Here is a 26,451-nt window from a genome sequence, read left to right on the forward strand (position 1 = left end):
TGTTTTTTAAAACTCCTACAGCATTATGATCTTGAGAGGCAGAAAGCTTGGCTGGGTCAGGGAGACTAGGGGCTGGGGCCTTTGAAAGGGCCTCTTTTAGATTAGAACGTGAGGAGTGTATAGGAGTAGCAGGTTGAGAGGCTTTGATAGGGAATGTTTAGATGTCTTCTAGAGAGGTTGAGCTACTGTAGCAAAATTAGGAACTCAGAAATCAAAGAAGATTTTAAACCTAAAAAGAAAGAAGTTGTTGTTTTGTAGTTGGCACCTGGAGAGCATGGATACAGGTTTTGTGGTTTGAGTTTATAAAGTGTGATGGGGGTGAGAGAGAGACCCAGGAATTTAACCTGTGGTGTAATTATTTGGGCTTTACTGGGGACACCCTGTGTTTGTGACTTGAGAGAAAGTTGAGAAGGGTAGGTATATGTCGTATAGTCAGAGCACAGTATGGAGAACAGAGGAGAAATTATCTGTATATTAGAGATGATTGTTAGGTTTAAGAGTAAGACCTGTGTGGTCAACAGCAATGGCTTGGCTGAAGAAGTGTCGATTGTCCCTGAAGCCTTGTGGTAGGACTGTCTAGGGCAGCTGAGTAGAGTGGAGGGTTTGGATTTGTCCATGTAAAGGCAATCATAGTGTAAGGGAATAGTGAAAATTATCTTTAAGGTCTAACACAAGAAGTCAGAGGTACATGGAAGAATAGGAGACAGCGCAGTGTAAGCCTTTGGAAGCACTGGGTGAATTGGTGTTACCACACTGTGAATAGCTCTGGAATCCTAAACTAGATGACAGGAGTTGTTGGATTTGAAGACAGGGAGAACAGAGCTGTCATAAGGTGAGTGAGTAATTTTCAGAGGCACATTACTTAAACAGAAAACTATAGGTTGGAGCCCCCATTGATGTTTAGAGGCTAGTGGGTATTGGGGACAGAAGGGAAGAGTGAGTGTTTGAAGTGAATTAGCAGTGGAGTAATGTGGGTGGCATCAGTGAGATTGGAGGTGTCTCAAACTGCAGGGTCAAAGAGGAAGGAGGAAAGGGGAAGGGCTGAGTCAGTGGCACGTGACATTTGGGGTTGGAATAGGAGAGCCATGGGGAGACAGAGAGGGAGAGAGTATAAGAGAAATTGAGTTTTGGAGGTTTTTTTTTTTTTTGAATCAAATAAGGGTACACGACAGGTTGAGATAATAAGACAGGTGTATCTAAAGAAAAGGTTTGGAATCTGCAGGGAGTAGGTCCTTTCTTGGGACTTCATGGACACTGGCCATCAACTCCCACAAAAGAGACTGCAGACTGGGAACATCAGCCTGAAAACTCAGGAAGAACACTATGAATGGCCTCCATGTCAACAAAGAACTAGGGGGTTTTACCTGAGATGTCCAGCGAGAATCAGGGCTCTAAGACAGATGCCTAGTTAGTGGTGCTGCTGATCAGATCAGCTGGTGATGAGTCCAAGGTGACAGTGTCCTATCCTGTGAGGGCAGGGAAGGTGAGGACTTCCTCGTTTTCTGGCAGACAGGACAGTCACACTTCCAGAGGCCCTCTTGGTTGCAGATAGGACTGGTTCCCAGTTGTGGCTGCAGGGCAGGGCAGGCTCATGTCCAGTGTCATTTTTCAACTGCACTTGAAGCATGGTGGTAGGGGTGGGCTGGAGTTTTTTTCTCTAGCCTGTGTCTTATCTTAAGCTCTGAGAGCTGCTGCTACTGTAGCTGCTGCTGCAATTGCCAGGAATGTGCCATGGAGTTTAGCTTGGAATGCAGCCTTTTTAAGGTTGACCTGGAATGTAACCTTTTTGAGGCTGTTTTGTTTTTGCTGTGTTTTCCTCCTGTTGAAGACATGGAAAGGCATATCTAAGAGGTCTCCCCAGAGAGACCAAGGTATGACTTTTTGAATTTAGTATGAATGGCTGGTTGTGCTTGGGAAATAAAATAGGATTGCAATTATTTGTTGAGGGGACAAGTGGAAGTGAGAATAACATAATGATCTTTGTAGATAGGATTCAATAATGAAGTTAAGGTTTTTTATATAATTGAATGGGTCTGCAACAAAAGATTTTACATGGTGGAAGATACGTGAGAGATCAAAGAGGGAAAAAGGGACATGAACGGAGACTAAGCCTTGGGTTCCTGTCATCTCACAAAGGGGAAGGAGGAGTTGGGGTGAGCATCATGTGAAAGGTGGCTGGGGAAGGGATACTGCAGACAGCATGTGGAAGGGTTTCCAGATGGCAGTGGGTGTGAGGGGCCTGAAGACCTGGTGAGAGAGAGGAGCATGATCTGGCAATGGAAACAATGGTGACAGTGGAGTGGAAGAGAAGCAGGAAGCAGGGTGGGTTGGGGGAGAGAAGACAGCAATGGAGGAGTAGTGGGGGAGGAAGGAGGTGACAGTGAAGATGGCGGCAGAGCAGAACAAGGGGCGCTTTGTGGGTGTGGTGGAGGAGGGAGAGCAGAGGTGAGAGCTGTCTGTAAGGTCAGCAGGACTGTCAGGAAAGGGTTTTCACAGTGTGGAGCAGGTCAAAAGCATTTGTGCTGCCCCACATGCCTGAATGGGAAGGGGGCTGCCCTGAGAGCAAAAAAGTTCTGAAGACAAGGAGCCCAACCACTTGCCTTATGATAGCAAAGGTGTGTAATACACAGGACTACAAGCCCTGTCCCCCTTAGCTGTCTGAGAATCTTCTGCATCACTCTTTGGATACAATCAAGTAAGTGGATGCCTCAGCTCTGTGGAGGATGGCAGAGAATGTGATGTCGCATCCATGTTCTGCATGTGTGCAGCCTGTCATTTAGAAGCCTTGCCTCAAGGACCCAGGGCCCAACGAAGTCACCTGTGTGTGGCCCTCAGAAAAGAGAACATGGAAGAGTATCCATCCCCTCTGTCCTCCAACTGCCTGGACTTCTTGCCACTAGAAACATGTATGGGAACTAGAACCTAACCCCATGTCCTGGTAACCTCAGGCCTATGTTCAATTCTGAATGATAGGATGTAAACAGAGCTCCTGATGTCCATGTCATGATCATCAAGGCTCTACATAGAGCCCTATACAACTTGACTGTAAACAGAGTGTCCCACATAAGGCACCATGTCCCAACTCACACAGCACTGCATGCAGCCCTCCCCAAGTGAATGTGGGCAGAGCCCTGCCCTTGTCTTAAACACCATGGATGTGCACTCAGCCCTAAAGTGAATGTGAGCAGAGCCTTTCACTATCCTGAAAAACTCAGGCATGTGTGGTGCCCTCTAAGATGTGACTGTGAGCAGAACCTCCCTTGTGTCCTGATGACCTCAGGCACTGCAGGAGCCTCAAAGACTGTGGATGTGGATATAGCTCTTCCATGCAACAACAATTCCAGGGAAGTGTGGCCCCGCTACAAAGCAGAAGGCAAGCAGAGCCTCATGCTGGGCATCAGCATCACGAATGGAAACCTCTACAGGGTGGAGGTGAGTACAGGCACATCATTTGCTGATCGACTTTCTCAGGTAGGTGCAAACCTTCAGCCACACAAAGGTGAGCACAGCACCGTAGAGGGGTGCTCATCTCGTGCATGTGGAGCCCTTTTCAACATGCAACACACACACAGCGGCCCAGCCCAACAATGCCCCGGGGTGTGTGGAACTCTAACAGGAAATGGGCACTGTGTGCCCACACACACAATGACCATCTCAGGATCCTGTGGAGCCCTGTAGAACTCTGTGGGAAATGCCCTCTCCTGTCCAGACAACCTGAGGCATGGGTGGAGCCAGCCAGGTGGTGATCACCTCTCCAAGTAACGTCAAGAACCTTAGACAAGGAGGAAGTGAACACACATCCCCATGCAAACTTCTGATGCGAATTGAGCTGTCTCCAGGGTAAGTGCAAGCACAGGCCTCACAACTCCGATCCATCAGCTACGTGGGACGCCTCTACATTTTGGTGTGAGAAATGTCCCATCACATCCTCACAACCTCACAGGTTTGTGAGTTACTCTATAAAGTGACTCTCCGAACAGCCTCTGCCAATGTCCCAACTACATCTCACCTCTGAGTTGAGCTGGCTTCCATCTACATCTGGCTGGAGCAGCCCAGGATTCAACCATGGAAGAATCCTGTTGAGAATTTACTATGCAAATGTGGAAAGAGGCCTTCACAGACAAAGAGACTGGGCTTACAAACAATATAGGGAACCTGTCCACTGTATATGTGAGCAGGGCCACCCCTCAACATGCCTGAGTCCTGACACACTCAGGCATTTGGGAACACCTGAGTGACATGAATGCAAAGAAGGGGTCTCCACGTCCTGCCAATCAGGAGTCTCTAGTCTCTCTACAGCAGGTAAGCATAAGCAGGGTCTTTGCATCACCTATGGAGCCCTACCGCCATGGAAAGCACAGGAGCTCTACCTACATCTGATCCTCCCAGAGGAATACAAACTGCAGCTTAGCTGTGACCAGAGCCATTTCATGGGGTAATGATCACACCTGTTTGCTGAGGCCTCCACAATGAAGTTGTGAACAGAGTTGCCAATTTCCTCCATACCTCAACCACATATGGAAAGATCTGCAAGGCATGTGCGAAACATCCCCTCTATTGCAGCACAAATGTGCATATGCACACACTATCCCAGGGAGCTGTGCAGCCCTGTGCAAACACAGACATGAGTAGCATTCTCCTGTATCCTGAATAACTCAAGCCCATACAACATGATGGGAGCAGAGCCTGCATGTCCTGGTTACCATTCCTGTGCGTAGACTCGTCTGCACCATGCAGGTGAGTAGCACACTTTGACTCACCTCTTGACCGGCTCCCACGTGGACTTCCCACAGTCTCAAGGAGGACATGCCTTGGGACTTGCAAGACATATGTGACCACAGATGCAGCCTGCAGAGACCCCTCAAACACCCATGCAAGCATAACAAAGCCGACTATTCACCAGCTCTGGTAAGTAGCACCAAGTCATTTTCCTCATCGATGCTAGTTTCCTCCCATATGCATGGGAGCAGCGCACTACATGTTCTGAACAACGTCGGTAATTGTCAGACCCTGGAGAAGAAGTCTGTGAGCAGAAAACAAATTACAAGACTCATTTAAAGGTGAAGACGACTTGCAAAATCTACATACGACCAGAAGCTCTACACATGCACAGACTATCCAAGGTGGCAGTCACACTCAGGAGGATGTACAAGAGAGTGGGGTTTCTCACAGCCAGACGGAGTTAAGTACATGTGGCCTGCAGGATGAGGATGTTAGGAGCAACTGACAGCTCTTGTATTAACCATCTGGGGCTCCTGCAGTGCCTGGTGCAATGTGGATGACAAAGCAGCCCCACCCAATCGCCATCAGAGAAGGGATTTCTTTATAAAAGACCTCCACATCATCTGTATGGTCAGATCTTCGTCCCATCGGCACAACCGTGGGAATGTGGAATCCTGTAAAATGTGCATCTTGTATGATACCTTGAGATAAAGAACATCCTGGGCCTCAGAAGAGTCCTGCAGAACAAGGACGTGAACACCAGTCCCCCCTTGTAGTGGACCTACCACTGATACAGTTGTGATTGCTGTCCAATGTCTTGTCCCCTGAGAACCCTCTGAGCTCAATAAGCAAATGTAAATGGGGCCCTCTCTATTGTAAACCTGCATCCCCTGACCTGTCAGCCCTGCCTCAAGCATGTATGAAACCTTGTGCATTGTGAACCTGACCTCATGTTCCCGTCATGTCCTCCCTACTCCCACTTGTCTGATGCTTAGTGCAATGTCACCATCATTTCATTCACCTGTCCCATGGCATGGAGTCCAGCAAAGAGTGGCGAGCACACACTCCTGTTCTGACTAGGCCATGAATGTGTGTAGCACCACACACCACAGATGTGACCAGGGCCACTCCGCCGTGTCTTGATGACCTCAGGCACTGCTGGAGCCCTGCAGAATGTGGAAGTATGTGCCCAGCATTCATCTCCTGAGCCGCTCTGATGTGTGTGCCCTGTGCAAAGTCAAAGAGAACACAGCACAGACATGGAATATGCATCATCACCTTGCATGCAGCCCCTTAGGAAGAGGACATGACAAGTGGTGCACCATTTCTGGACCAAGTGCAGACTCTGAAAAAAACCTCTATCACACAGTTTCAGCCAGGGAAGCACAGCCTGCGCTCATCAGCCTCACCATTGTGTGGCCCTCCCCAAGAGAATGTGAGCAGCACCCTGCCCTTGTCTTAAACACCACGGATGTGCACTGAGCTCTAAAGTGAATGTGAGCAGAGCCTCTCACTGTCCTGAACAACTCAGGCATGTGTGGCCCCCAGCATGATTTGACTGAGAGCAGAGCCTCCCCTTTGTACTGACAACCTCAGGCCATGGAAGAGCCCTGGACAGGGTGGATCAGGACACAGCCTTTCCACACACCAAAATTCTCAGGTAAGTCTGGCCCCACTATAAAGAGAAGGCAAGAAGAGCCCCACATACTGCAGACCTCAGCATCATGCATGAAGCCTTCTAAAGGGTGGAGGCAAGAAGAGGCACACCATTTGCTGACAGACTCTCTCAGGTAGGTACAAGCCTTCAGTGACACAGAGGTGAGCAGAGCAGTGCACAGTGGTGCTCATCTCACCCATGTGGAGCCCTTTTCAACATGTAAGAGGCACACAGCGGCTCATTCCATCAATGCCTCAGGCCTGTGCGGAACTCTCCACCGGGAAATGGTCACCGTGTGCCCGCACACACAAAGACCATCTCAGGTTCCTGTGGAGCCCTCAAAAACTATGTGGGCGATGCCGTGTCTTGTCCAGACTACCTGAGGTACGGTTGCAGCCCAGATAGGCGATGATCACCTCTGCAAGTCAAGAACCTCACAAAAGGAGGATGAGAACTCACTTCCCCCTTGCAAACATCTGCTGGGATTGGGAGCCCTCTCCAAGGTAAGTGGGAGCACAGGCCTCATAACTTCAATCCGTCAGCTATGTGGGACGCCTCTACATTATGCTGTGACAAATGTCCCATCACATCCTCACAAACTCACATGTTTGTGAGCACTCTACAAAGTGACTCTCTGAACAGCCTCTGCCAACACCCCAGCTACATCTCACCTCTGATTTGAGCTGGCTTGCCTCTGCACCTCCCTGGAGCAGTCCGGGACTCAACCATGGAAGATTCCTGTGGAGAATCTACTATGCGAATGTGGACAGAGGCCTCCACAGACAAAGAGACTGCACTTACAAACAATATAGGGAACCTGTCCAGTATATACGTGAGCAAGACCACCTCTCAACCTGTCCTGACACACTCAGGAATTTGGGAATACCTGAGCAACATGAATGTGAAGAAGGGGTCTCCGTGTCCTGCCAATCGGGGACCTCCAGTCTCTGTAAATCAGGTAAGCATGAGCAAGGCCTTTGCATCTCTGTCTCCTGGGGAGCCCTGCCACCGTGGACTCCACAGGAGCTCAACCTACTCCTGACCATCGCAGAGGAATGCAAACTGCAGCTTGCCTGTGACCAAAGCCATTTCCTGGGGTAATGATCACACCCATGTGCAGAGGCCTCCACAATGAGGTTCTGAAAAGTGCTGCCAATTTCCTCCATCCCTCAGCCACATGTGGAAAGATCTGCAAGGTGAGTATGTGCAAAACAGCCCCTCTGTCACAGCACACATGCCTATAAGCTCACACACACACACACATCTGCACCCACATATGCATCCTCACCATCCCACGCAGCTGTGCAGCCCTGTGCAAACACAGACATGAGTAGCATCCTCCTGTGTCCTGGACAACTCAAGCCCATACAGCATGATGGGAGCAGAGCCTGCATGTCCTGGCTACCATTCCTGTCAGTAGACTTGTCTGCACCATGCATGTAAGTCGCACACTTTGCTCCTGACCTCTTGACCTGCTCCCGCGTGCACCTCCCAGAATCACAAGGAGGACATGGCCTGGGAACTGCAAGACATGTGTGACCAGAGAGGCAGCCTGGATTGACCCCTCAAACACCGATGCAAGCAGTACCAAGCCGACTCTTCACCAGCTCTGGTAAGTAGCACTCAGTCATTTTCCTCATCGCTGCTGAGATATGCATGGGAGCAGGGCAATGCATGTTCTGAACAACATCGGCAATTGTCAGGGCCTGGAGAACCACGCTGTGAACAGAAATCAAACTACCTGACCCCCTTAAGGGTGAACACAACGTGCCAAATCTATGTGTGATCAGAATCTCCACACATGTACCAACTGTCCAGGGTTGTAGTCACACTCTGGAGGATGTCCATGTGAGTTGGGTCTGTCACAGGCAGACAGATTCAGGTACATGTGTGGCCTGCACGATGGGGATGTTAGGAGCACACTGACACCCCTTGTGTTGACCATTTTGGGCCCCTGCAGTGCCTGCTACACTGTAGATGACAATGCAGCCTCGCCCAATCCCCATCAGAGAAGGGATTTCTTTATAAAAGACCTCCACATCATCCGTATGGTCAGATCTTCGTCTCATCGGCACCACCACAGGGATGTGGAATTCTGTAAAATGTGCATCTTTTATGATACCTTGAGATAAAAAACATCCTGGGCCTCAGAAGAGTCCTGCAGAACAAGGACATGAACACCAGTCCCCCCTGTAGTGGACCTACCACGGATACAGTTGTGATTCCTGTCCAATGTCTTGTCCCCTGAGAACCCTATGAGCTCAATAACCAACTGTAAAAGGGGCCCTCTCTATTGTAAACCTGCATCCCCCTGACCTGTCAGCCCTGCCTCAAGCATGTATGAAACCTTGTGCATTGTGAACCTGACCTCATGTTCCCATCATGTCCTCCCTACTCCCACTTGTCTGATGCTTAGTGCAATGTCACCATCATTTTAGTCACCTGTCCCATGGCATGGAGTCCAGCACAGAGTGGTGAGCACACACTCCTGTTCTGACTCTGCCATGAATGGGTGTAGCACCACACACCACAGATGTGAGCAGGGCCACTCCGCCGTGTCTTGATGACCTCAGGCACTGCTGGAGCCCTGCAGAATGTGGAAGTGTGTGCCCATCATTCATCTCCTGACCCGCTCTGATGTGTGTGCCCTGTGCAAAGTCAAAGAGAACACAGCACAGACATGGCATATGCCTCATCACCTTACATGCAGCCCCTTAGGAAGAGGACATGACAAGTGGTGCACCATTTCTGGACCAAGTGCAGACTCTGTGAAAAACCTCTATCACACAGTTTCAGCCAGGGAACCACAGCCTGCGCTCATCAGCCCCACCATTGTGTGGCCCTCCCCAAGTGAATGTGAGCAGGACCCTGCCCTTGTCTTAAACACCACGGATGTGCACTCAGCTCTCAAGTGAATGTGAGCAGAAACTCTCACTGTCCTGAGCAACTCAGGCATGTGTGGCCCCCTGCACAATTTGACTTAGAGCAGAGCCTCCCCTTTGTACTGACAACCTCAGGCCATGGAAGAGCCCTGGACAGGGTGGATCAGGACACAGCCTTTCCACACACCAAAATTCTCAGGTAAGTCTGGCCCCACTATAAAGAGAAGGCAAGAAGAGCCCCACATACTGCAGACCTCAGCATCATGCATGAAGCCTTCTAAAGGGTGGAGGCAAGAAGAGGCACACCATTTGCTGACAGACTCTCTCAGGTAGGTACAAGCCTTCAGTGACACAGAGGTGAGCAGAGCAGTGCACAGTGGTGCTCATCTCACCCATGTGGAGCCCTTTTCAACATGTAAGAGGCACACAGCGGCTCATTCCATCAATGCCTCAGGCCTGTGCGGAACTCTCCACCGGGAAATGGTCACCGTGTGCCCGCACACACAAAGACCATCTCAGGTTCCTGTGGAGCCCTCAAAAACTATGTGGGCGATGCCGTGTCTTGTCCAGACTACCTGAGGTACGGTTGCAGCCCAGATAGGCGATGATCACCTCTGCAAGTCAAGAACCTCACAAAAGGAGGATGAGAACTCACTTCCCCCTTGCAAACATCTGCTGGGATTGGGAGCCCTCTCCAAGGTAAGTGGAAGTACAGGCCTCATAACTTCAATCCATCAGCTACGTGGGATGCCTCTACATTATGCTGTGACAAATGTCCCATCACATCCTCACAAACTCACATGTTTGTGAGCACTCTACAAAATGACTCTCCGAACAGCCTCTGCCAACACCCCAGCTACATCTCACCTCTGATTTGAGCTGGCTTGCATCTGCATCTCCCTGGAGCAGTCCGGGACTCAACCATGGAAGATTCCTGTGGAGAATCTACTATGCGAATGTGGACAGAGGCCTCCACAGACAAAGAGACTGCACTTACAAACAATATAGGGAACCTGTCCAGTATATACGTGAGCAAGACCACCTCTCAACCTGTCCTGACACACTCAGGAATTTGGGAATACCTGAGCAACATGAATGTGAAGAAGGGGTCTCCGTGTCCTGCCAATCGGGGACCTCCAGTCTCTGTAAATCAGGTAAGCATGAGCAAGGCCTTTGCATCTCTGTCTCCTGGGGAGCCTTGCCACCGTGGACTCCACAGGAGCTCAACCTACTCCTGACCATCGCAGAGGAATGCAAACTGCAGCTTGCCTGTGACCAAAGCCATTTCCTGGGGTAATGATCACACCCATGTGCAGAGGCCTCCACAATGAGGTTCTGAAAAGTGCTGCCAATTTCCTCCATCCCTCAGCCACATGTGGAAAGATCTGCAAGGTGAGTATGTGCAAAACAGCCCCTCTGTCACAGCACACATGCCTATAAGCTCACACACACACACACATCTGCACCCACATATGCATCCTCACCATCCCACGCAGCTGTGCAGCCCTGTGCAAACACAGACATGAGTAGCATCCTCCTGTGTCCTGGACAACTCAAGCCCATACAGCATGATGGGAGCAGAGCCTGCATGTCCTGGCTACCATTCCTGTCAGTAGACTTGTCTGCACCATGCATGTAAGTCGCACACTTTGCTCCTGACCTCTTGACCTGCTCCCGCGTGCACCTCCCAGAGTCACAAGGAGGACATGGCCTGGGAACTGCAAGACATGTGTGACCAGAGAGGCAGCCTGGATTGACCCCTCAAACACCGATGCAAGCAGTACCAAGCCGACTCTTCACCAGCTCTGGTAAGTAGCACTCAGTCATTTTCCTCATCGCTGCTGAGATATGCATGGGAGCAGGGCAATGCATGTTCTGAACAACATCGGCAATTGTCAGGGCCTGGAGAACCACGCTGTGAACAGAAATCAAACTACCTGACCCCCTTAAGGGTGAACACAACGTGCCAAATCTATGTGTGATCAGAATCTCCACACATGTACCAACTGTCCAGGGTTGTAGTCACACTCTGGAGGATGTCCATGTGAGTTGGGTCTGTCACAGGCAGACAGATTCAGGTACATGTGTGGCCTGCACGATGGGGATGTTAGGAGCACACTGACACCCCTTGTGTTGACCATTTTGGGCCCCTGCAGTGCCTGCTACACTGTAGATGACAATGCAGCCTCGCCCAATCCCCATCAGAGAAGGGATTTCTTTATAAAAGACCTCCACATCATCCGTATGGTCAGATCTTCGTCTCATCGGCACCACCACAGGGATGTGGAATCCTGTAAAATGTGCATCTTTTATGATACCTTGAGATAAAGAACATCCTGGGCCTCAGAAGAGTCCTGCAGAACAAGGACATGAACACCAGTCCCCCCTGTAGTGGACCTACCACGGATACAGTTGTGATTCCTGTCCAATGTCTTGTCCCCTGAGAACCCTATGAGCTCAATAACCAACTGTAAAAGGGGCCCTCTCTATTGTAAACCTGCATCCCCCTGACCTGTCAGCCCTGCCTCAAGCATGTATGAAACCTTGTGCATTGTGAACCTGACCTCATGTTCCCATCATGTCCTCCCTACTCCCACTTGTCTGATGCTTAGTGCAATGTCACCATCATTTTAGTCACCTGTCCCATGGCATGGAGTCCAGCACAGAGTGGTGAGCACACACTCCTGTTCTGACTCTGCCATGAATGGGTGTAGCACCACACACCACAGATGTGAGCAGGGCCACTCCGCCGTGTCTTGATGACCTCAGGCACTGCTGGAGCCCTGCAGAATGTGGAAGTGTGTGCCCATCATTCATCTCCTGACCCGCTCTGATGTGTGTGCCCTGTGCAAAGTCAAAGAGAACACAGCACAGACATGGCATATGCCTCATCACCTTACATGCAGCCCCTTAGGAAGAGGACATGACAAGTGGTGCACCATTTCTGGACCAAGTGCAGACTCTGTGAAAAACCTCTATCACACAGTTTCAGCCAGGGAACCACAGCCTGCGCTCATCAGCCCCACCATTGTGTGGCCCTCCCCAAGTGAATGTGAGCAGGACCCTGCCCTTGTCTTAAACACCACGGATGTGCACTCAGCTCTCAAGTGAATGTGAGCAGAACCTCTCACTGTCCTGAGCAACTCAGGCATGTGTGGCCCCCTGCACAATTTGACTTAGAGCAGAGCCTCCCCTTTGTACTGACAACCTCAGGCCATGGAAGAGCCCTGGACAGGGTGGATCAGGACACAGCCTTTCCACACACCAAAATTCTCAGGTAAGTCTGGCCCCACTATAAAGAGAAGGCAAGAAGAGCCCCACATACTGCAGACCTCAGCATCATGCATGAAGCCTTCTAAAGGGTGGAGGCAAGAAGAGGCACACCATTTGCTGACAGACTCTCTCAGGTAGGTACAAGCCTTCAGTGACACAGAGGTGAGCAGAGCAGTGCACAGTGGTGCTCATCTCACCCATGTGGAGCCCTTTTCAACATGTAAGAGGCACACAGCGGCTCATTCCATCAATGCCTCAGGCCTGTGCGGAACTCTCCACCAGGAAATGGTCACCGTGTGCCCGCACACACAAAGACCATCTCAGGTTCCTGTGGAGCCCTCAAAAACTATGTGGGCGATGCCATGTCTTGTCCAGACTACCTGAGGTACGGTTGCAGCCCAGATAGGCGATGATCACCTCTGCAAGTCAAGAACCTCACAAAAGGAGGATGAGAACTCACTTCCCCCTTGCAAACATCTGCTGGGATTGGGAGCCCTCTCCAAGGTAAGTGGAAGCACAGGCCTCATAACTTCAATCCATCAGCTACGTGGGACGCCTCTACATTATGCTGTGACAAATGTCCCATCACATCCTCACAAACTCACATGTTTGTGAGCACTCTACAAAGTGACTCTCTGAACAGCCTCTGCCAACACCCCAGCTACATCTCACCTCTGATTTGAGCTGGCTTGCATCTGCATCTCCCTGGAGCAGTCCGGGACTCAACCATGGAAGATTCCTGTGGAGAATCTACTATGCGAATGTGGACAGAGGCCTCCACAGACAAAGAGACTGCACTTACAAACAATATAGGGAACCTGTCCAGTATATACGTGAGCAAGACCACCTCTCAACCTGTCCTGACACACTCAGGAATTTGGGAATACCTGAGCGACATGAATGTGAAGAAGGGGTCTCCGTGTCCTGCCAATCGGGGACCTCCAGTCTCTGTAAATCAGGTAAGCATGAGCAAGGCCTTGGCATCTCTGTCTCCTGGGGAGCCTTGCCACCGTGGACACCACAGGAGCTCAACCTACTCCTGACCATCGCAGAGGAATGCAAACTGCAGCTTGCCTGTGACCAAAGCCATTTCCTGGGGTAATGATCACACCCATGTGCAGAGGCCTCCACAATGAGGTTCTGAAAAGTGCTGCCAATTTCCTCCATCCCTCAGCCACATGTGGAAAGATCTGCAAGGTGAGTATGTGCAAAACAGCCCCTCTGTCACAGCACACATGCCCATAAGCTCACACACACACACACACACATCTGCACCCACATATGCATCCTCACCATCCCACGCAGCTGTGCAGCCCTGTGCAAACACAGACATGAGTAGCATCCTCCTGTGTCCTGGACAACTCAAGCCCATACAGCATGATGGGAGCAGAGCCTGCATGTCCTGGCTACCATTCCTGTCAGTAGACTTGTCTGCACCATGCATGTAAGTCGCACACTTTGCTCCTGACCTCTTGACCTGCTCCCACGTGCACCTCCCAGAGTCACAAGGAGGACATGGCCTGGGAACTGCAAGACATGTGTGACCAGAGAGGCAGCCTGGATTGACCCCTCAAACACCGATGCAAGCAGTACCAAGCCGACTCTTCACCAGCTCTGGTAAGTAGCACTCAGTCATTTTCCTCATCGCTGCTGAGATATGCATGGGAGCAGCGCAATGCATGTTCTGAACAACATCGGCAATTGTCAGGGCCCGGAGAACCACGCTGTGAACAGAAATCAAACTACCTGACCCCCTTAAGGGTGAACACAACGTGCCAAATCTATGTGTGATCAGAATCTCCACACGTGTACCGACTGTCCAGGGTTGTAGTCACACTCTGGAGGATGTCCATGTGAGTTGGGTCTCTCACAGGCAGACAGATTCAGGTACATGTGTGGCCTGCATGATGGGGATGTTAGCAGCACACTGACACCCCTTGTGTTGACCATCTGGGGCCCCTGCACTGCCTGGTACACTGTGTATGACAATGGAGCCCCACCCAATCCCCATCAGAGAAGGGATTTCTTTATAAAAGACCTCCACATCAACTGTATGGTCAGATCTTCGTCCCATTGGCCCCACCGCGGGAATGTGGAATCCTGTAAAATGTGCATCTTTTATGATACCTTGAGATAAAGAACATCCTGGGCCTCAGAAGAGTCCTGCAGAACAAGGACATGAACACCAGTCCCCCCTGTAGTGGACCTACCACGGATACAGTTGTGATTCCTGTCCAATGTCTTGTCCCCTGAGAACCCTATGAGCTCAATAACCAACTGTAAAAGGGGCCCTCTCTATTGTAAACCTGCATCCCCCTGACCTGTCAGCCCTGCCTCAAGCATGTATGAAACCTTGTGCATTGTGAACCTGACCTCATGTTCCCATCATGTCCTCCCTACTCCCACTAAGTCTGATGCTTGGTGCAATGTCACCATCATTTTAGTCACCTCTCCCATGGCATTCAGTCCAGGCAGAGTGTTGAGCACACACACTCTTGTTGTGAATATGCCATGAATATGTGTAGCATCACACACCACAGATCTGAGCACAGCTACTCCACGTCTTGATGACCTCAGGCACTGCTGGAGCGCTGCAGAATGTGGAAGTGTGTGCAGATCATCCATCTCTTGACCAGCTCTGATGTGTGTGCCCTTTGCAAAGTCAAAGAGAACAGAATACAATCGTGTCATGTGCATCATCACCTTGCACGCACACCTGTAGGAAGAAGACATGACAAATGGTACACCATTTCTGGAGCAAGTGCATACTCCGTGGAAAACCTCTACCCCACAAATACAGCCAGAGAACCACTGCCTGCAGTAATCAGCCTCAGGATTGTGTGGCCTTCCCAATGTGAATGTGAGCAGAGCTCTGCCCTTGTCTTCAACACCACGGATATGCACTCAGCGCTAAAGTGAATATGAGCAGAGTCTCTCACTGTCGTGAACAACTCTGGCAATTAATGTCGCCCTACAAGATGTGACTGTGAGCGCAGCCTCCCCTGTGTCCTGACAACATCAGGCCCTGGAAGAGCCCTGCACTGTGTGGATGTAGAACAGCTATTCGACATTCCAACAGTCCCAGGGAAGTGTGGCTCCTGTACAAAGATGAGGCAAGCAGAGCCCCACATGCTCCAGACATCAGCATCATGCATGAAGCCCTCTATAGGGTGCAGGTCAGAAGAGGCACACCATTTGTGGCTGGATTCTCTTAGGTAGGTACAGTGCTTCAACGACACAGAGGTGAGCAGAGCAGTGCACAGTTGTGCTTATCTCGTGCATGTGGAGCCCTTTTCAACATGTAACACACACACAGCGGTCCATTCCGTCAATGCCTCAGGCCTGTGTGGAACTCTCCACCAGGAAATGGGCACTGTGTGCCAACCCTTAAACCACCATCTTAGGCTCTTATGGAGCCCTAACGAATCTCTATATGCAATGCTCCTCCTGTACTGACAAGCTGAGGAATGGGAGGAGCCCAGCCAGGTGCTGATCACCCTTCCAAGTCAAGAATCTTAGACATGGATGATGTGAATACACTTCCCGTGTGCAAACTTCTGCTGGGATTAGGAGCCCTCTCAAGGTAAGTGGAAACACAGGTCTCACAACTCCAATCCATCAGCTACATCGGACGCCTCTCCATTATGTTGTGATAAAGGTCCCATCACATCCTCACAACCTCACATGTTTGTGAGCACTATATAAAGTGACTCTGGGAACAGACTCCGCCAATGTCCAAACTACATCTCACCTATGAGTTGAGCTGGATTCCATCTGCATCTGGCTGGACTAGTGCAGGACTCAACTATGAAGACTCCTGTCAAGAATCTACTATTCGAATGTGGCCAGAGACTTCCACACATAAAGAGACTGTACTTACAAACAATATAGGGAACCTGTGCAATGTATGTGTGAGAACGGCCACCCTTCAACATGTCCTGAGACACTCAGGCATTTGGGAACACTTGAGGGAGATCAATATGAAGAATGGGTCTCCACTTCCTGCCAACAGGGGTCTCCAGTCTCTACAGCAGGTAAGCATAAGCAGGGCCTTTGCATCTCTGTCACCTATGGACCCTGCCGCCATTGAGAGCACAGGAGCTCGACCTACTTCTGACCCTCACATAGGAGTACAACCTCTGCAGCTTGGTTGTGACCAGAGCCACTTCCTGTGGTAATGATCACACACATGTGCAGAGGCCTCCACAATGAGGTTGTGAACAGAGATGCCAATTTCCTTCATCCCTTAGCCACATGTGGATGACCTGCAAGGTGAGTATGTGCAAAACAGCCCCTTTATCACTGCACAAATGTGCATACACTCACAGACATCTGTACACACATATGCATCATCACCATCCCAGGCAGATGTGCTGCCCTGTACAAACACAGACATGAGTAGCATCCTCCTGTGTCCTGAACAACTCAAGCCCATACAGCATGATGGGAGCAGAGACTGCATGTCCTACTAACAATTCCTGTGCATAGACTCATCTGCACCATGCATGTGAGTAGCACATTTTGCTCCTGACCTCTTGACCTGCTCTCATGTGCACAACCCATAGTCACAAGGACGACATGGCCTGGGACTTGCAAGACATTTGTGACCACAGAGGCAGCCTGGAGAAACCCCTCAAATACCCATTTAAGCAGCACCAAGCCAAATCTTCACCACCTCTGGTAAGTACCACTAAGTCATTTAATTTCCTCATCGCCACGGAGATATCCATGGGAGCAGGCAATTGTCAGGCCCTGTAGAACCAGGCTGTGAGCAGAAACCAAACTACCTGATTCCCTCAAGGGTGAGGACACCTTGCAAAACATACATAGGACCAGAATCTCCACACATGTACCGACTGTCCAGGTTGGCAGTCACAATCTTGAGGAGGTACATGGGAGCAGACTCTGTCTCAGGCAATATGTGGCCCGCAGGACAGGGATTTGAGCAGCCCCTGGACCCCTTGTGCCTACCCTCTGTGTCAGTTTTAGTGCCTGTTACACTGTGGATCAGAATGGAGGCCAGCACATCCCATCAAAGCAAGGATATTTTTATTAAAGACCTGGACATCCTCTGCGTGGCTAGATCTTCATACCATCTGCACCACCTCAGGTATGTGGAATCCTATAAAATGTGCATCTGATGTGATATTTTCAGAAAAGCAACATTATGGGCCTGCACAGAGTGCTGCAGAACATGGACATGCACAGCAGTCCCCCAATAGTAGACGTACTAATGTGTCTGTGATTTCCGTACTAGGTAGTTGCTCCCTGATAGCCCCATCACCTTAGTAACCTGCTGTGTATGCGTCCCTCCATATATAAATGTGAGCATAGCTGTCCCTGCTACCTCACTTGTCATTGCCATGGGAATCAAATAGGAAATCTTGTACAATATGAAGTTGACCTGAATAGTCCCCATATCCTTATCACCTGTGTAATGCCTTAAAAGATTTGTTAATCCAGCAGCCTTTCTCCTTTGTGGGCAATTCTAGAATGTCATGATCATTAAGCTCCCTGTCCTGACCTCCTCAGGAATATGTGGATATGCGCAAGGCTAGAGTTCCACATCCTGATGGCCTCATGCCTTGATGGTGCCTGGTCGATCATGGACAAGAGAAGAGACCCTCCAAATTGTGACAACTGCCAGTGTGTGTTACCTTTACAATGTCAGTGTGATCACAGCCCACATGTTTTTGTGTCATCATCATATAATGAGCCCCGTAAAATGAGAAGAGCTGCGATATTCATCCGAACTCAGGCCCCTGGAAAACTTTTCCAGTGTGGGTATGACCAGCAGCACCCTATGTGGTTATCAGCTTTTCAATGTGAGGAGCCCTCTTCAGTGTGAATGGAAGCAGCGTACACTAAGTTCTCCGGAGCATAGGTATGCATGACACCATCAGTAGGGGTTTGTGAACAGTAGCTTCTGTATAAACACTAACATCTCAGCAGTGGGTGCAGTGCTAGAGAGCACATGGCCTGCATTGTGTCCTCAATGTCTGGATGCCCCAGATATGGATGCAGCCCTGAACAGTTAGAAGGGGAGTAGAACTGTATCCCCACACTATGGACAAGTGTGGAGCCCTGTGTGTGGACCTGAGAATGTCCTCAGAGCCATTCTATCCAGCCCATCTCAGGTCCTTGGAGCCCTGTTACAAGGAGGAGGTCCTCAGAGCCTTCCATTTCCTGATCATTTTGGCAGATTCTGAAATTTTCCAAATCAGGGAACTGAGCACCACCCCATTGTTTTGACCACATCTAGTGCCTGAAGCCTTCTGTAATGTTGTTGTGAGCCGAGCAGACTAGGTCTGTTCCACATCTGGCATGTGCCACAGATGAGTGGTAACTCCAGTACCCAGACCCTTTCAGAAATGCGCAGAGCCCTCTCCCTATGGATACTCAATAGTTCTGCTTTTTTTTTTTTTTTTCAAATAAGGTCTCATTATGCGGTTCGGGCTGGCCTTCAGTTCACTTTGTAGCTCAGGCTGGGCACAAACTCACAGCAATTCACCTGTGTGCCTCAGCTCCAAGTGTTGGGATTACACCACCACCCTGGCTTAAACACTTCCGTAAAAATCCTGATCATCTTCATGGTATGAGGATCCATATACAACATGGAGGTGAGTACTCTTCATCCCTATGTCTTGATCTTCTAGGGTGCGGGAGGAGTGCTGTACCATGTGGATGGGAGCAGGTACCCTCCAAAAAACAAGATTACAACAGTCCTTATCCTTCTATATCCTGGCCAAGAACCCAGGACCTGGACATGAGTAGAGCCTCCCATGTCCTAACCCTCTCAGGATATAGGTTGAATTGTCTACTGTGTAGTTGAGAGCAGAGCTTCACAATCAGGTGTTTGAGCTGGGCATGGAAGCACACTCCTGTAATCCCAGCACTTGGGAGGTTGAGGCAGGTGGATTGTTGCAAGTTCGAGACCAGCCTGGTCAGCCAAGTTCAATACTAGCCAAAGTGAGACCAAGGCCAGACTGAACCACATGGTGAGATGCTCTACTAAGATGACAGAGTTCTCTACCACCACATTCTGATCCTAGTTCGGGATTTAGCTCAGTGCCTACCTGGCAAACATGAGGTGACCTGTTCTATCCCTAGGACAAAAACAAGCAAACAGACTGGCAACAATAACAAAAGAAGATATACACTTTGGAACCTCTTAGTTCTGTCCCAGGCACTTAAGCCACCCTGCATGCAGGTCACTCCTCCCCAAATAAGACCAGCACCCCTCCTGGTGGCGGACCACATATCCTGTGTACAGAGTCTTTATCATGGATAGGAGCAGAGGCACACACCATGTTCTGACTATCTCAGGTGTGTGGGGAGCCCTCTGTAATGTGGATGTCCAGGATGGCCAGTCCTGATCATCATATTGTGTGGGGCTCTTTTCAATGAAAATATAGACACAGGACTCGTGTCCTGGTCATCTGAGGTGTGTGGAACCCTCCAGAAATGTAGTATAATCAGAAAGTCCCCATCCTCAACTCTGACTAGTTTTACCATAACAGAGCCCTGTATGCTGTGGCTCTGGATAGTCATATACCTCATTTTCTGAGTATCCCATGCAGCAGTGTGGGAATAGCTTATACACTGATGTGTGTGGATCAACTCAGAGCTACTGTGTCCTGACATCTCAGGGACAGGTGGGTGCTTCTCAGACATGGATGAGTGGAACATCATGACCTCAGTATGTCAGATATCTGGACTCTTCCCTAAGGTCAGTGTGAACAGAAGACACTCCACCCACATTTCTGGCCATCTCAGGTGTGTATTGATCCCTCTAAAACGTGTATATGAGCAGAGTACCCCATGTTCTGACCATCAAAGGCATGTGAGGAGCCCTCTACAACACAGATGTGAGCAGAGACTTCCACTCACTGAGTTTACCATCTCAGGCTCCACATATATGTGGATCTCAGCAGAATCTACCATGTGCTCATATCACTAGTGTCTGCAGAGCCTCCTACAACATGAATAGAAGTAAAGATCCTGAACTTTATCACCTGGATGTGGATCCCCTACAACACAGAAGTGAGCAGAGCTACACCCACGCCAATTATCGAAAGTACACAGAGAACCCTGTGCGTTGTGCCTATGAGCCGAGATCCCCAGGGATGAACACTCAGATGTGGGGGGAACCGTCTTCCAGGAGGATGTGGGCAGAGTCCCCAACTCTCCTAACATTCGCAATCATTTGTGGAAGCTTCTGCAAGGTGGTTCATGGCAGAGGCCCCATGTCTTGACTGTCATTAGAGAGATCTATAAGCACCAACTAAACAAAGCACATGAAAGACAAAAAGCAAACAACTTCTGCAAAGAATACTGAGCTAATTTCATAGCCTAAGCTGTGACTGGTTTACTACCCTTGTATAACAAACTGTCTTTGTATCTGTTTAGATCATTTCAGCCAACTGAAGGATCATCTGTCAAAAATAATCTCAGGATCACAGGAGATCAGCTTTCCTGTTACACACATCACACACTGCAAAGCTGAGAAAAGGTGCAGAATTATTACTCTGGGACTGAGATGTAGGAAGGTGCCATGAGACTGATAGAGTGCCTGATCCATTTCAGAAACAATATCTCAAGTTTGAACCAGGCACAGCCTGAATTTGGAAGGTGAACCGAATACCGCCCTCTGTGCACTGTCATCCTACATGGCCAGATCTGGACTGATGGACTGCAGCTCAGGACACTGTCAATCCTCCTGATTTCAGCAAAGGCCTCCTGGTGACATCCTGTGAAAAGGTTCCATAGTGGAGCCCAGACACCTGTATGGCAAGTAGGCTGTTTAACAAACCCTCAACATGGAACCCAAGCCTGCTTCCAGGCCCAAGGGATAGGAAAGGTGAATGTGCCAGCCAGAGCTCCAGCACGAGACAGCCCTGAGGCATGGGTGGCTCTTAGTTTTCTCCATTGAGATCTGCCTAAGACGCAGACATCACACAGCTCAAAATGCATGGATGTCAATGGTTAGAGAACTGTTTGGCTTATGTACCTTCATCACGGACTCAAGCACAGATCCCAAAGTATTTCTGCAAAGTCGAGGTCAACACTATAATGGTGGATGCCACTCACCAAACAGATCCCAAAGTATTTCTGCAAAGTCGAGGTCAACACTATAATGGTGGATGCCACTCACCAAAACACAACCACACTTAGATTACAGGGACACAGGGACACACCAGAGCCTACTGTGTAGGCAAGCTCTGTATCTTCCCAGCACCACAACTCTGCATCACTCTGACTTTACAGCTGTGCTTTTCAGCACTTCCCTGGGGACATGCAAGGGCCATGGTGCAGAAGCTCATTAGAGGACTCAAAGAAAAAAAGGCATCTGTGTATCCTATGGCCATTATACCACCTCCCACTGACTACCAAATGTAGACAAAAATGGGGTGAAGCTATCTGCCCAAGGTGACTCACTGGAGGAAAACACTTGGCTTAGTCCTAGAGCTGGCAACTCCAGAGCGCTGCCTACCACCCAGTGCACCTCAATGATTTGCACTCAGTGCTCAGTACTGCTGCCTTTATTCAAAAGTGCATATAAATCCTTCAGGCTACAGGAAGGTTCTTTTACAAATTCCCTAACCTGAATATGATTCTTATGGATCTGAAATGTACCAATAATCATAATTATGAAAGGAAAAATGATAAAAATAAAAGTGTTCTCACAGTATCAAATTTTAAGTTGTACTCAGGCTTTCTCTGCCCTGAGGCTTGATGCAAAACTGTGGCCTTCCTAGGCCACTTGGAGCCCTCACACTCGCCCACATCAGGCACCAGGCACGTCTGTGATTCTTGCCACTGACAACTGGTAGGAAGGAGGAGCAATTGCTTTTAGTAAAGATGCAACAATTCCAGTTAAGCTTTTCTCACCTTTTCATGAGAGCAGAAAAAGGAAAACTACTAACATGTCTTTGTAAGTGTGTAAGCAACCATCAGAATGAGTGTGTATTTGCAGACATTAGTTTGGCACAGCACATGTCCCTTCAGGCACTGTAGGAACAACTGGGTGACCACCAGAGCGTCCACCCCATGGAAGGATGGGCCATGGAGCACCACACAGCAGTTTGAAAGCAGAATCCCCATGCCACACCGAGACGCCTACCATGGTCAGCTGGAAAATCAGGCAATGGAGAGCCAGGGTGTAGCCTTGGCCTTTAGGAGACACATTTTTGCACAAACACAGAAATTTGTGTATCAAACACAGCGGGACTCATTTCCTGAACTGTGACTAAGAAGCAGACTTCTTTGTTCTTAACGTAGGCCCTTCTGAGCTATGTGAATGTCTCAACCAAGCACTTAAGAAAAATAACAATCAATTAGAATGTCTCAGCAGAAAGCTGAGCTCCCACATCAAGAGGCTCCAGCTCAAAGGGAGGATGGAAAAATGAACATAAGGTCAGATGTAGGATCTTCTGTTCATGGTGTACGTAAGATAGTATGAGCTGCACGGAATGGTACATACCTGTAATCCCAGTATGCAAGAGGCTGAGGCTGGATGACTCCATGGTCCACTCTCACAATTTGGATGGTATACCTGACAAATAAACATTCAAGGTATATAATGTGATGATTTCGTATGCATGTACATTATAAACTGAGTTCCACATCAAGTGAATGAACGTACCCATCAATATTCGATGGTTACCACTGGAGTGTACAGGCACTTGAGAGATACAGGCACTTTAGGCCTCAGGGTTCAAAAGCCCAGCTGGATGCTTGTGGCCTTCAGAATTCTCAATGTGGCTTCTGTTCAGCCCCTCCCTAAAGCACCCATGTGTACAGCTATACCTACATGCATCACACATGCACACACCATCTCACACCTCACTCCACACCACACAGTTCCCAATCGTCCTCCACAAAGAGTTTTTCTTCAATTAATCCCAGCTGCACTGGGTTTTTTGTAGGTGTCCCCTGGGAACCTGTTTTGGCTACCTGGCTCCTATGGATACCAAGTTTCTGGCTCTCTTCACCTGCATCACCTCTCTGTACTGCTCTGGCATGAACCAGCTGCTTTGTCATCTTCTTATCCATCTTCTTATCCTGTCTATATAACAAGCTGCAACCACGTTGTGTCTCCTATTTTGTTCACTATTAGAACAATGCCCACACACAGGAGGAAACCAAGGAACATTTATGAATGAATGAAAATACAGAGCATTCTTACCATAGAAAGTACTGAAAACATGCAGCAGGTGACCAGGTTCCTGAGTCCAGTCGGCAACTACATAGTAAGACAGAAATGAGAGCTTGAGTGAGGACAGAGGCTGTGGGTACCAGGAGCCCAGGTGTCCTGAGGTCGTCCCCACGACCTGCCATGTGTGTATCACAGAACTCTTCCCCTCCTCAGGGCCTACCTCAGGAACTCGTCACCACATGCAGTGTACTTTTGCCTACTGGCTTCCGAACATGGGGCACAACCACAGCAGCAGCTGAACTGGCACTGGCACCAGGCATGTATTTGCACACAGCTGCCCTAAAATGCACATGCCCTTGGGAAATGCCTATGTGGGATTATCTCAGGACTCACACCTTTTGCAAGTGCTGGTGCAGAGCACATCCCAGTACCAATGCCTCGCTCCACCTTGCAGCTGACCAATGGCAATGCTAGGCTGAACCATGGCAGCACTGTACCTTTGTGCTAGATTGTGGTGGCATATCTGGGTGCCATCAGTTGCGGAGGAACTCCTCTGGTTTTCAGGGCAATATGGTCACAGGCTGACTCTGTGAGTTTGGCTGCTGGCATTCAGCTGATATCTAGTTAGTAAAAACCAGTGCGCAAAAGGACAGATGTTAAAAAAAAAACCCACGGAGTTTAAATATTGTTACAATAGTGCTCCTCACCATTGAAAGCATCAACGGTGTTACATTCACTGACACACAGAGGCAGTGAAGATCTGTCTGCCAGGGCTCCAGGTAGGACCTTAGTCTGTCTCCTCGTGGAGGGGAGGAGCTATGGGGGCAGCTCAGAGGCACTATGACAGCAGAGCCAGACAGCAAAGAACAACCCTCTATTTCGTCTTCAGCACTTATAAATCACAATGTAGCTGGGTGGGTGGCAAAAGTCAGCAATTCTAGTTGAAACAGAAGGTGAAGCAGTAGGATGACAAGTTCAAGCCCCTACTGGGCAAATTTCTAAGATCTTGTCTCAAAATAATAATAATAATACAAATAAATAAATAAAATAGTAAGGTACAAGAATTAGGAATGTAACTCATGGTGGCTTGTGTGACAATCTGACTTAAATTCTGAGCACTGGAAATGGAAAGAATTCCTGGCTCCTTCCTTAGATGAAAAGGACAAAAAGAGAGAAACACAAGGTCTGGTTTATGGCCTAAGAGTGCTGCTTCGGTGGTAAAATATTGCAAAGCCATAAAACTAAAACCATGCCTAGGACTGTCACCCTCACATTTAGGGTTATCTTCTTTCTGGGACCAGTGGGTTCTGAAAGAAGCAGCTGAGAATTTGAAATCTGGACAGAGATTCTGACTAGTTTAGGGGTCAGTGGACAGGAGAATGTGGCCCCATCCTTGGATTCATGGCAAACCTGGATTTTGGTGGGATAATTTAAACTGGAAGTAGACCACTCCTGAGGAGCTTCATGAAATTCACGTCAGGTTCTAACATTACATTTTTATGAGTCAGCATTTATTAGTGGTACCAAAGCGAGCTAAGTTAAGAAAAATCAACTTCCAGGTGATATTCGAGGGCCCAAAGTATAATTGCTTATGGATTATACCCAGGAGGCATAGAAATTATCTGTGTATCTAAGAAGACAACAATTTTTTGTGAGATAAAAAATTTCATTTATGATATCAGTATGATATCAGTGGCTGTGATATCAGTATGTAGGGCAGTCTAGCTTCCAACTTAAAATCTGTCTGCCTCAGCCTCTCAAGTGCTAAGAACACAGGGGTATATCACCACATTTGGTGAAGACAACACTAAGAAGTCAAGACAAACAAATTAGGTTTTCATTACACGTTGTATGGGTGACCTATTCACCCATCCTGAAACACTCTGCTTTCGTGGGTCATGAGAGGTAGCTCCAGTCACTTGCCAATGTGAGGTCCAATTCTCAGGGTCTCAGTGTCTGCAGGGCCAGTGGCACATGGCTCTCCTTGCCTAGCCTGTGATCCTGCACAGTAGGAGGCCCGGCTTCACTCCACAACCTGGGGGTATTCACCATGTACCTCTCTAGCATATTGGGTCTTCTGAGGGCAGAGCAGTCAGCATTGCAGATATGACCTACAGCAGAACTTTGTTTTACATGCACACAACCCAGAACTCAAAATCAGCTAGATGTGGTGGTACATAACTAAAAATCCAAGGTGAGGCAGGAGAGGGCCAGTGCGGGAAACTTCACAAGAACTGCCTGTTCCAGGTACATGTGAGTGCCCACATGGCTTCAGTCCCCAGTACTGAAATCATTCAATCAGATACCTAAGGTACCCAATAAATTGTGGTGGTCATGTATTAGGTGACATGGGTGACCAAGAAATCCAAAAGCATTATCCAAGAGAAACAATGCTCCTCCATATTGGTAAAAGACTTCACTCTGCTCCACTTCTACATCACAAAGAAAAGCAAACCTTAGCAACCCAGAGCACTGTTACCCATCCCTTGCAGAAGGACAGTGAATGAGGTTCGGCTCTATGTCTCTGCCTCTGTCTGTCACATGTCTAGGTTAGAGCTGTGGATACATCAGGACCCTAGTCTGTGACCATCCTAACACAAACATGGTCACTCAGATACAAAAAGGATTCATTCCACTATGGGCACTGACTGAAGGCTCCAGTCCCTAATGCCAGTTTACCAAGGACTTCCTTGCAGGGTGACTTAGGACATGGCTGGTGGTGTCCCTGTGAGTGAGGAAGAAAGGATACATGCAAGACA

At 49.0% G+C, this 26,451-nt stretch overlaps 1 long non-coding RNA gene across 1 annotated transcript; it reads left to right on the forward strand.

The window, feature by feature from the left end:
• Positions 1–2,397: 2,397 nt before the first annotated feature.
• Positions 2,398–23,086, forward strand: LOC134472477 (uncharacterized). Its single transcript, XR_010042319.1, has 4 exons — positions 2,398–17,644; positions 18,067–18,418; positions 18,971–19,154; positions 20,944–23,086. It is a non-coding gene; the product is annotated as an uncharacterized LOC134472477 (long non-coding RNA).
• Positions 23,087–26,451: the final 3,365 nt, after the last annotated feature.

This window comes from Cavia porcellus, unplaced genomic scaffold (assembly GCF_034190915.1).
Source record: "Cavia porcellus strain 051 isolate PalLab524CR breed Dunkin Hartley unplaced genomic scaffold, mCavPor4.1 scaffold_23, whole genome shotgun sequence".
Lineage (NCBI taxonomy): Eukaryota > Metazoa > Chordata > Mammalia > Rodentia > Caviidae > Cavia > Cavia porcellus.